The sequence below is a fragment of the Sciurus vulgaris genome, assembly GCF_902686455.1.
Source record: "Sciurus vulgaris genome assembly, chromosome: 4".
Classification (NCBI taxonomy): Eukaryota; Metazoa; Chordata; class Mammalia; order Rodentia; family Sciuridae; genus Sciurus; species Sciurus vulgaris.
Window position 1 is genome coordinate 86,884,206 of NC_136464.1, and position 9,315 is coordinate 86,893,520.

The following is a 9,315-nucleotide window of genomic DNA, read 5'->3' on the forward strand; positions in this document are numbered from 1 at the left end:
GGCCCATCCAAGGTACTACCTCTCGTTCGTCAGCATATCTGCTTAGGCATCTCTTAGTTGTTACAGTTTCTTAGGCTTCCCTTGTTTTTGATGGCCTTGATAATGTTCAGGAATACTAGTCAGATATTTATAGAATGTTCCTCAGTTGGAAATTGTTCTCCCCATGATTCCACTGGTCAGACTGGGGTGTTAGGTTTTGAGAGGAAGACTACAGAGGTAAAACACCATTCTCATCACATCAAGGTTACATACCAAAAATATGAGTTATAACTATTAATGACCTCAACCACCTGGATGAGGTGTCTGTCAGGCAAGCACTTCTACCACTGACCTAAACCACTAGACCAGGACCAAATTTAAATACTATGGATGTGATTTTTTAAAAAAACTAGGACTGGGGCTGTAGCTCCCTCACACATGAGGCACTGGGTTCAATCCTCAGCACCACATTAAAATAAATTTTAAAAAGGTATTGTGGGAGGGAGGCTGCGTTCCTTGTCGCTCCGCAACGCCGGATTCAAGCAGAGGATATCTGTTTCTCCGTGAGGCAGTTTTTGCTGCTTATCGATCCCCTGCTCTTTACCCCATTTGTCTGCTGTGATGACCTGCAGTCTGCCAGCATATCGACGCCTTTTTGAGAGCAGATTGCTCACTGTCAGGCGTCTATCATCCGCCATTTGCCTGCCTCTCGCCTGTCCATCGCCTGCCTTACCCCTATCCATCACCCAACACTCGAGGTTCACCTCCCGATCGTCCAACAGCTGCCAGCAGACTGACCGCAGACCGCCAGTGGAGAACCAGCTGCCTGCAAGATCACTGTCACAGTACCTGCAGGTTTGATTACACGTGGCTGCCGCCATTTTGAGACAACAGCCAGGCCCTGTAGGACCCCTGGCCGGACTGACTGAGTCCTGTCTCCAGGATCCCTCAGCCCAACCGATCACTCCCTGCCTCTGGGGCCCTCACATCAACTGACTGCTCCCTGCCGCCAGGACCCCCAGACCAACTGACTGCGCCCTATCACCGGGACCCCAGACCGACTGATTGCACCTGTCCTCCAGGATCCCACAACCACACCAAACACACCGGACCTCCAAGACCCCTGCTGGACCAACTGCATCCTGTCTCCAGGACCTCCAGCTGACCACGTGCACCCTGAGCTGCAGCTCCCCATTTGCCAACACATTTGGAAGCCAGAGCAGCCATCTTGGATAATTCTGGAAGCCGTAGCTCCGATCGGATGGGGCAAATCCCATCCTGCGACGCCTGCTGGAGGCTTGAAGCTCATTCTCAGGTAATTCTCATACATCGGGCTACTGAACACTGGGAGGTTTCATTACAATATGACTATTATACAGTAGATTTTCTTTTTTCTCCTTTTTAAAAAAAAATATTTAAGTTTTTATTTCTTTACGTTTCTTGCTTTCTTTTCCTTCTGTTTACCTGTTCCCTCAGAGTCGCTTTCTCCCTTATTTACATGATGTTATTGTCCCCATAGGGGCTATTTGGTCTAGGATTGCATAGTGTCTGCTTTGGGAACTGCTAATATTGATCTCCCCTTAAAGAAAGGGTTTTGGAAACCTATAGGGCCACTATAAGCCTATAGGGGGAAATCTGCAATACCCCCAGATCTGCAGCGCTAGAGGGGAAGATACATGAGCAACATGAAAAAACAAGGGAAGAAAATGATCCAAACAAATCTAGATTCCATATTAATAGAATCTAATGACAGTATGGTAGAAGAAATGTCAGAAAAGGACTTCAGATTATACATGATTAAGATGATTCGCGAAGCAAAGGATGAGGTAAGAGAGCAATTGCAGGCAATGAATGATAATACCAATAAGCTGAAAGAGCACCTGCAGGAAGCAAAAGATCATTTCAACAAAGAGATAGAGATTCTCAAAAAAAAAAAATGGAAATCCTTGAAATGAAGGAGACAATAAACCAAATAAAAAACTCAATGGAAAGCATCACCAACAGACTAGACCACTTGGAAGACAGAACCTCAGACAATGAAGACAAAATATTTAATCTTGAAAATAAAGTCGCCCAAACAGAGAAGATGGTAAGAAATCATGAACAGAATCTCCAAGAACTATGGGACATCATGAAAAGACCAAATTTAAGAATTATTAGGATTGAGGAAGGCACAGAGAAACAAACCAAAGGAATGAATAACCTATTCAATGAAATAATATCAGAAAATTTCCCAAACCTGAAGAATGAAATGGAAAATCAAATACAAGAGGCTTACAGAACACCAAATGCACAGAATCACAACAGATCCACATCAAGGCACATTATAATGAAAATGCCTAACATTCAAAATAAAGATAGGATTTTGAAGGCCGCGAGAGAAAAGCATCAGATTACATATAGGGGGAGACCAATACGGATAGCAGCAGACTTCTCAACCCAGACTCTAAAAACTAGAAGGGCCTGGACTAACATATTTCAAGCTCTGAAACAACATGGTTGCCAACCAAGAATACTATACCCAGCAAAACTAACCTTCAGATTTGAAGATGAAATAAAATCCTCCCATGATAAACAAAAGTTAAAAGAATTTACAAGTGGAAGGCCTGCGCTATAGAATGTTCTCATCAAAATATTCCAGGAGGAGGAAATGAAAAACAGCAATGTAGGTCAGCAAAGGGAAGAACTAGCTTAGAGAAAAACCACTCAAAGGAGAAACCAAGCCAAATTAAAAACCAAAAATAAGCCCAAATGACTGGGAATACAAATCATATCTCAATAATAACCCTGAACATTAATGGCCTAAACTCATCAATCAAATGACACAGACTGGCAGAATAGATTAAAAAGAAAGACCCAACAATATGCTGCCTGCAAGAGACTCATCTCATAGAAAAGACATCCACAGACTAAAGGTGAAAGGATGGGAAAAAACCTACCACGCACATAGACCCAGTAAAAAAGCGGGGGTTTCCATCCTTATATCAGATAAAGTGGACTTCAAGCCAAAGTTAGTCAGAAGGGATAAAGAAGGACATTTCATACTGCTTAAGGGAACCATAAATCAGGAAGACATAACAATAGTAAATATTTATGCCCCAAACAATGGTGCATCCCTGTACATCAAACAAATCCTTCTCAATTTCAGGAACCAAATAGAGCACAACACAATATTTCTGGGAGACTTTAACGCACCGCTGTCACCACTTGACAGATCTTCCAAACAAAATCCAACCAAAGAAACCATACAACTCAATAACACAATCAATAACCTAGAATTAATAGACATATATAGAATATTCCATCCATCAATGAACAGATACACTTTCTTCTCAGCAGCACATGGAACCTTCTCAAAAATAGACCATATGTTATGCCACAAAGCAGCCCTTAGGAAATGCAAAAAAATAGAGATACTGCCTTGTGTTCTATCAGATCATAATGGACTGAGAGTAGAAATCAATGACAGTAAAAAAAGGAAATTACTCCAACACTTGGAGACTAAATAATATGCTATTGAATGAAACATGGATAACAAAAAACATCAGGGAGGAGATTAAAAAATTCTTGGAGGTCAATGAGAATGATGATACAACATATCAAAATCTCTGGGACACTATGAAAGCGGTACTAAGAGGAAAATTCATTGCATGGAGCGCATTCCAGAAAAGAATGAAAAGTCAACAATTAAATGACCTAACATTACAGCTCAAAGTCCTAGAGAAAGAAGAACAGAATAACAGCAAAAGTAGTAGAAGACAGGAAATAATTAAAATCAGAGCTGAAATTAATGAAATTGAAACAAAAGAAACTATTCAAAAAATTGACAAAACAAAAAGTTGGTTCTTTGAGAAAGTAAACAAAATAGATAAACCCTTAGCCACACGAACAAAGAAAGGAGAGAGAAGACTCAAATTACTAAAATACATGATGCAAAAGGAAATATCACAACAGACACCACTGAGATACAGAACATAATGAGAAGCTACTTTGAAAATCTGTATTCCAACAAAATAGAAAGTACTGAAGATACTGACAAATTTCTAGAGACATATGCTCCTCCCAAACTAAACCAGGAGGACATACACAATTTAAACAGATCAATATCAAGCAATGAAATAGAAGAAGCCATTAAAAATCTACCATCCAAGAAAAGCCCAGGACCAGACGGATTCTCAGCCGAGTTCTACAAGACCTTCAAAGAAGAACTCATTCCAATACTTCTCAAAGTATTCCAGGAAATAGAAAAGGAGGGTACCCTACCAAACTCATTCTATGAAGCTAATATCACCCTCATACCCAAACCAGGCAAAGACACATCAAGGAAAGAAAATTTTAGTCCAATATCCTTGATGAATATAGATGCTAAGATCCTTAACAAAATATTGGCAAACCATATCCAAAAACATATTAAGAAAATTGTGCACCACGATCAAGTGGGGTTCATTCCTGGAATGCAAGGATGGTTTAACATCCGTAAATCAATAAACGTAATCCATCATGTCAATAGACTTAAGGATAAGAATCATATGGTTATTTCAATTGATGCAGAAAAAGCATTTGACAATATACAACACCCCTTCATGCTGAAACACTAGAAAAAATAGGGATAGTAGGAACATACCTGAACATTGTAAAGGCTATTTATGCTAAGCCCATGGCCAACATCATTCTTAATGGAGAAAAACTGAAACCATTCCCTTTAAAAACAGGAACAAGACAGGGATGTCCTCTTTCACCACTTCTATTCAACATTGTCCTCGAAACTCTAGCCAGAGCAATTAGGCAGACTAAAGAAATTAAAGGGATACGAATAGGAAAAGAGGAACTTAAGCTGTCACTATTTGCGGATGACATGATTCTATATTTAGAGGATCCAAAAACCTCCTCCAGAAAACTTCTAGACCTCATCAATGAATTCAGCGAAATAGCAGGCTATAAAATCAACACGCATAAATCTACAGCATTTTTATACGCAAGCGATGAAACAGCTGAAAGGGAAATGAGGAAAACAACTCCATTTGCAATAGCCTCAAAAAAAAATAAAATACTTGGGTATCAATCTGATCAAAGAGGTAAAAGATCTCTACAATGAAAACTACAAAACACTGAAGAAAGAAATTAAGGAAGACCTTAGAAGATGGAAAGATCTCCCATGTTCTTGGATAGGCAGAATTAATTGTCAAAATGGCCATACTACCAAAAGTGCTATACAGATTCAATGCAATTCCAATTAAAATCCCAATGACGTACTTCACAGAAATAGAGTAAGAAATTATGAAATTCATCTGGAAGAATAAGAAACCCAGAATAGCCAAAGCAATCCTTAGCAGGAAGAATGAAACAGGGGGTATCACAATACCAGAACTTCAACTATACTACAAAGCAATAGTAACAAAAACGGCATGGTATTGGTACCAAAATAGACAGGTAGATCAATGGTACAGAACAGAGGACACGGACACAAACCCAAATAAATACAATTTTCTAATACTAGACAAAGGTGCCAAAAATATGCAATGGAGAAAAAGATAGCCTCTTCAACAAATGGTGCTGGGAAAACTGGAAATCCATATGCAACAGAATGAAACTAAACCCCTATCTCTCACCCTGCACAAAACTCAACTCACAATGGATCAAGGACCTTGAAATCAGACCAGAGACCCTGCATCTTATAGAAGAAAAAGTAGGTCCAAATCTTCACCTTGTTGGCTTAGGAGCAGACTTCCTTAACAGGACTCCCATAGCACAAGAAATAAAAGCAAGAATCAATAACTGGGATAGATTCAAACTAAATAGCTTTCTCTCAGCAAAGAAACTATCAGCAATGCAAAGAGAGAGCCTACAGAGTGGGAGAATATCTTTGCCACTCATACTTCAGATAGAGCACTAATTTCCAGAATATATAAAGAACTCAAAAAAACTCTACACCAAGAATACAAATAACCCAATCAACAAATGGGCTAAGGAAATGAACAGACACTTCACAGAATAAGATGTACAAGCAATCAACAGATACATGAAAAAATGTTCAACATCTTTAGTAATAAGAGAAATGCAAATCAAAACTACACTAAGATTCCATCTCACCCCAATTCGAATGGCGATTATCAAGAACACAAGCAACAATAGGCGTTGGAGAGGATGTGGGGAAAAAGGTACACTCATACATTGCTGGTGGGGTTGCAAATTAGTGCAGCCACTCTGGAAAGCAGTGTGGAGATTCCTTAGAAAACTTGGAATGGACCTACCATTTGACCCAGCTATCTCACTCCTCAGCCTATACCCAAAGGACTTAAAATCAGCACACTACAGAGATACAGCCACATCAATGTTCATAGTTGCTCAATTCACAATAGCCAGACTATGGAACCAACCTAGATGCCCTTCAATTGATGAATGGATAAAGAAACTGTGGTATATATATACAATGGAATATTACTCAGCCACAAAGAATAATAAAATTATGGAATTTGCAGGCAAAAGGATGAAATTGGAGAATATCATGTTAAGTGAGATAAGCCAATCTCAAAAATCCAAAAGAGGAATGATCTCACTGATAAGCGGATGATAACTCTTAATGGGGGGTGGGAGTGGGACAAGAATGGAGGAAGGAGGGACTGTATAGAGGGAAAAGAGAGGTGGGAGGGGTGGGGGGAAGGAAAAAATAATGGATTGAATCAAACATCAGACTCTATGTAAATTTATGAATATGCAAATGGTATGCTGTTACTCCATGTACAAACAGAAACAACACGTTTCCCATTTGTTTACAATAAAAATAAATAAAAAAAAAAGAAAGAAATGTGAGCTGGCCAGTGGTGCATGCCTATAATCTCAACTACTTGGGAATGTAACCCAGGAGGATTGAAAGTTCAAGACCAGTCTGGGCAGCTTGACAAGACTCTGTTTCAAAAACAAAATTTAAAAAAGTGTTGGGTGGATCTTTCTGGTGGTGATGATCTCCCCATGAGAACATGCCTCTTGCAAAAGACTCCTTCACCCCTCTCCAGAAGAGAAGAGGAAACACAAGAAGCGCCTGGTACAGAGCCCCAATTCCTATTTCATGGATGTGAAATGCCCTGGATGCTATAAAATAACCACAGTTTTTAGCCACGCACAGTTTTGTGTGTTGGCTGCTCCACTGTCCTCTGCCAGCCTACAGGAGGAAAAGCAAGACTTACAGAAGCATGTTTCTTCGGGAGGAAGCAGCATTAAAAACAGCCTGAGTCAAGATGAGTGGGAAAACATCCCAATAAACAGATTTTGGATTTAAAAAAAAAAAAAGTCAGGGGCAAAAAGTTGGGCATGGTGAGGCACTCCTGTAATCCCAGTGATTTAAAAGGCTGAGGCAGGAGAATAGCAAGTTTGAGACCAGCCTCAGAAATTTGGCAAGACCCTGTCTCAAAATTAAAAACAAAAAAGAATGGGGGAAAAAAAAAAAAAGTATTGTGACCATCTACAACTAGAAATATTTTTTAAAAAACTATTAAAATCTCAAATATTCTCCTTTTTTCTTATTCTACATATAGGAAAAAAGTGATTCCTCTTTCTCTTTTTGCTCCTTTGAGATAGGGTCTCACTTTATTTCCCATGATGGCCTCAAGCTCCTGGGCTCCAGCTTCTTCTGCCTCAGCCTCTCGAGTAGCTAGGAATACAGGTGTGTGCCGTCATGCCTGGCTTCTATTTTCTTCTTGAGCAGATTGGATATGAGCTTTGGGGTTGATTTAGTATCCCTGCATTCTCTTCATGAGGATTTCTTCCTTTACATTTTCCTTGTACCCTAACAAATCTTACATTCTCTCCTCTTTTGAAATCTAATCATCTATAGCAGATACTGTAGCTCATCAGTCCAATTTCCATTTCCAACATCATCTTGGAACTGCTATAATGGAAAAGCTAAAACCTTGATCTATCAAATGTCCTTGTTAACAGGTTCCTGGTCAATGAAATAAAGGATAAAGACACTTAGCTGCACATCTCATCCTGAAATAAATAAGTAAAGCCTAAAGAAAAAGTCCTCTTGAGAATGTGTATGTGTTTGTGTGTTGTCCCTCCCTCCTAGGATTCTTGCCCCCAGCACTTCCCTTTTCCTAGCTAATTCTCACTTATTACTCTTCAAGAAATTTCAACCTAAGGAGTCCTAGACCATACTTCTCCTTTACAATATTTATTAAAATTATAATTAGATAATGACATGGTTAAGTCTGTGTTGCCATGTAAACTCTACCTGCCCAGTTTACTATTATAGCCCAAACACCTAATTACTGTCCCTTGCTCTTGGGAGGCCCTCGATAAGCATTTGAATGAACAAATTTGCAACAGAGGATTACCTGATAAACACAGTACCAAATATTAGGTTATAATTTGATTAGTCACCAAAAATTAGGCAATATTTCTATTTTTCTCCTTGGCCCCAACCCATGCTAGTCACATTCTTACTTTCTAGTAATGTACAAAATCTTGAAACACCTGAGGAAAATCAACAGCATGAAAGAAAAAGATTAAGACTGACAAAGAAACTAAGAGAACGAACTAAAAAAAAGTTAAATTAAAACCAAAAATATGCTTTCAGAAATAAGACCAAAATGAGTTATTTAAGCCATGGCTTGAGCTGAGAATGCTGGATAAAAAATTTTAAAGTACATATTGTTTTTGTTGTTGCTGTTGTCACTGGGGACTGAAGCCATGGGTGGTGGTCTTCTACCACTGAGCATTATATCCCCAATCCTTTTTATTTTTTTGAGACAGGGTCTCGCTAAATTGCTGAAGTTGGCCTCAAACTTGTCAGCCTCTCAAGTCACTGGGATTATAGGCATGCACCACATGCCTGACTTAAGTACTTATTTTAAAAAAAAGAAAATAAGAAAGAACAAACTTCTCTAGAGTCAGTGAACTAAAATCTAAGTGAAAGCATGCATCCAATGTGGTAACAGAACACTGAAATCATGTCTGTACTATGTGTATGTACTAAACAGGACAGATGTGAGCTTTGGTTCTAATGGCCTCACCCAAGAAAGATACTCTCCTTTCCAAAACTGAGGTCCCACTCTACCCCAAATCTATAAGATTGCAAAATAAACGACATTTTGAAGTGGTGGGGTGAGGAGGAAGATGTGAAAAGTTGTTTACAAACCGGGATAACTAAAGTAAAGATAACTAAGCATTGGTAAGGAAATGAAGCAGAGAACTCTCAAACTGTTATAGACAGAAAAATAAATTGGTAAAACCACTTTGAGCTATTGGTTAAGTATTAACTCATAGACTGAACATGCACAAGGACCATCCTATGATCTAGCTCTACTCTTATGTATAGACACAAAAGAAAAACATGCA

The 9,315-nt window shown here is 39.0% G+C and overlaps 1 pseudogene across 1 annotated transcript; it reads left to right on the top strand.

The window, feature by feature from the left end:
- Positions 1–6,956: 6,956 nt before the first annotated feature.
- LOC306659186 (small ribosomal subunit protein eS27-like) lies at positions 6,957–7,197 on the top strand (annotated as a pseudogene). The gene has a single exon. The product of its transcript is annotated as a small ribosomal subunit protein eS27-like (transcript).
- Positions 7,198–9,315: the final 2,118 nt, after the last annotated feature.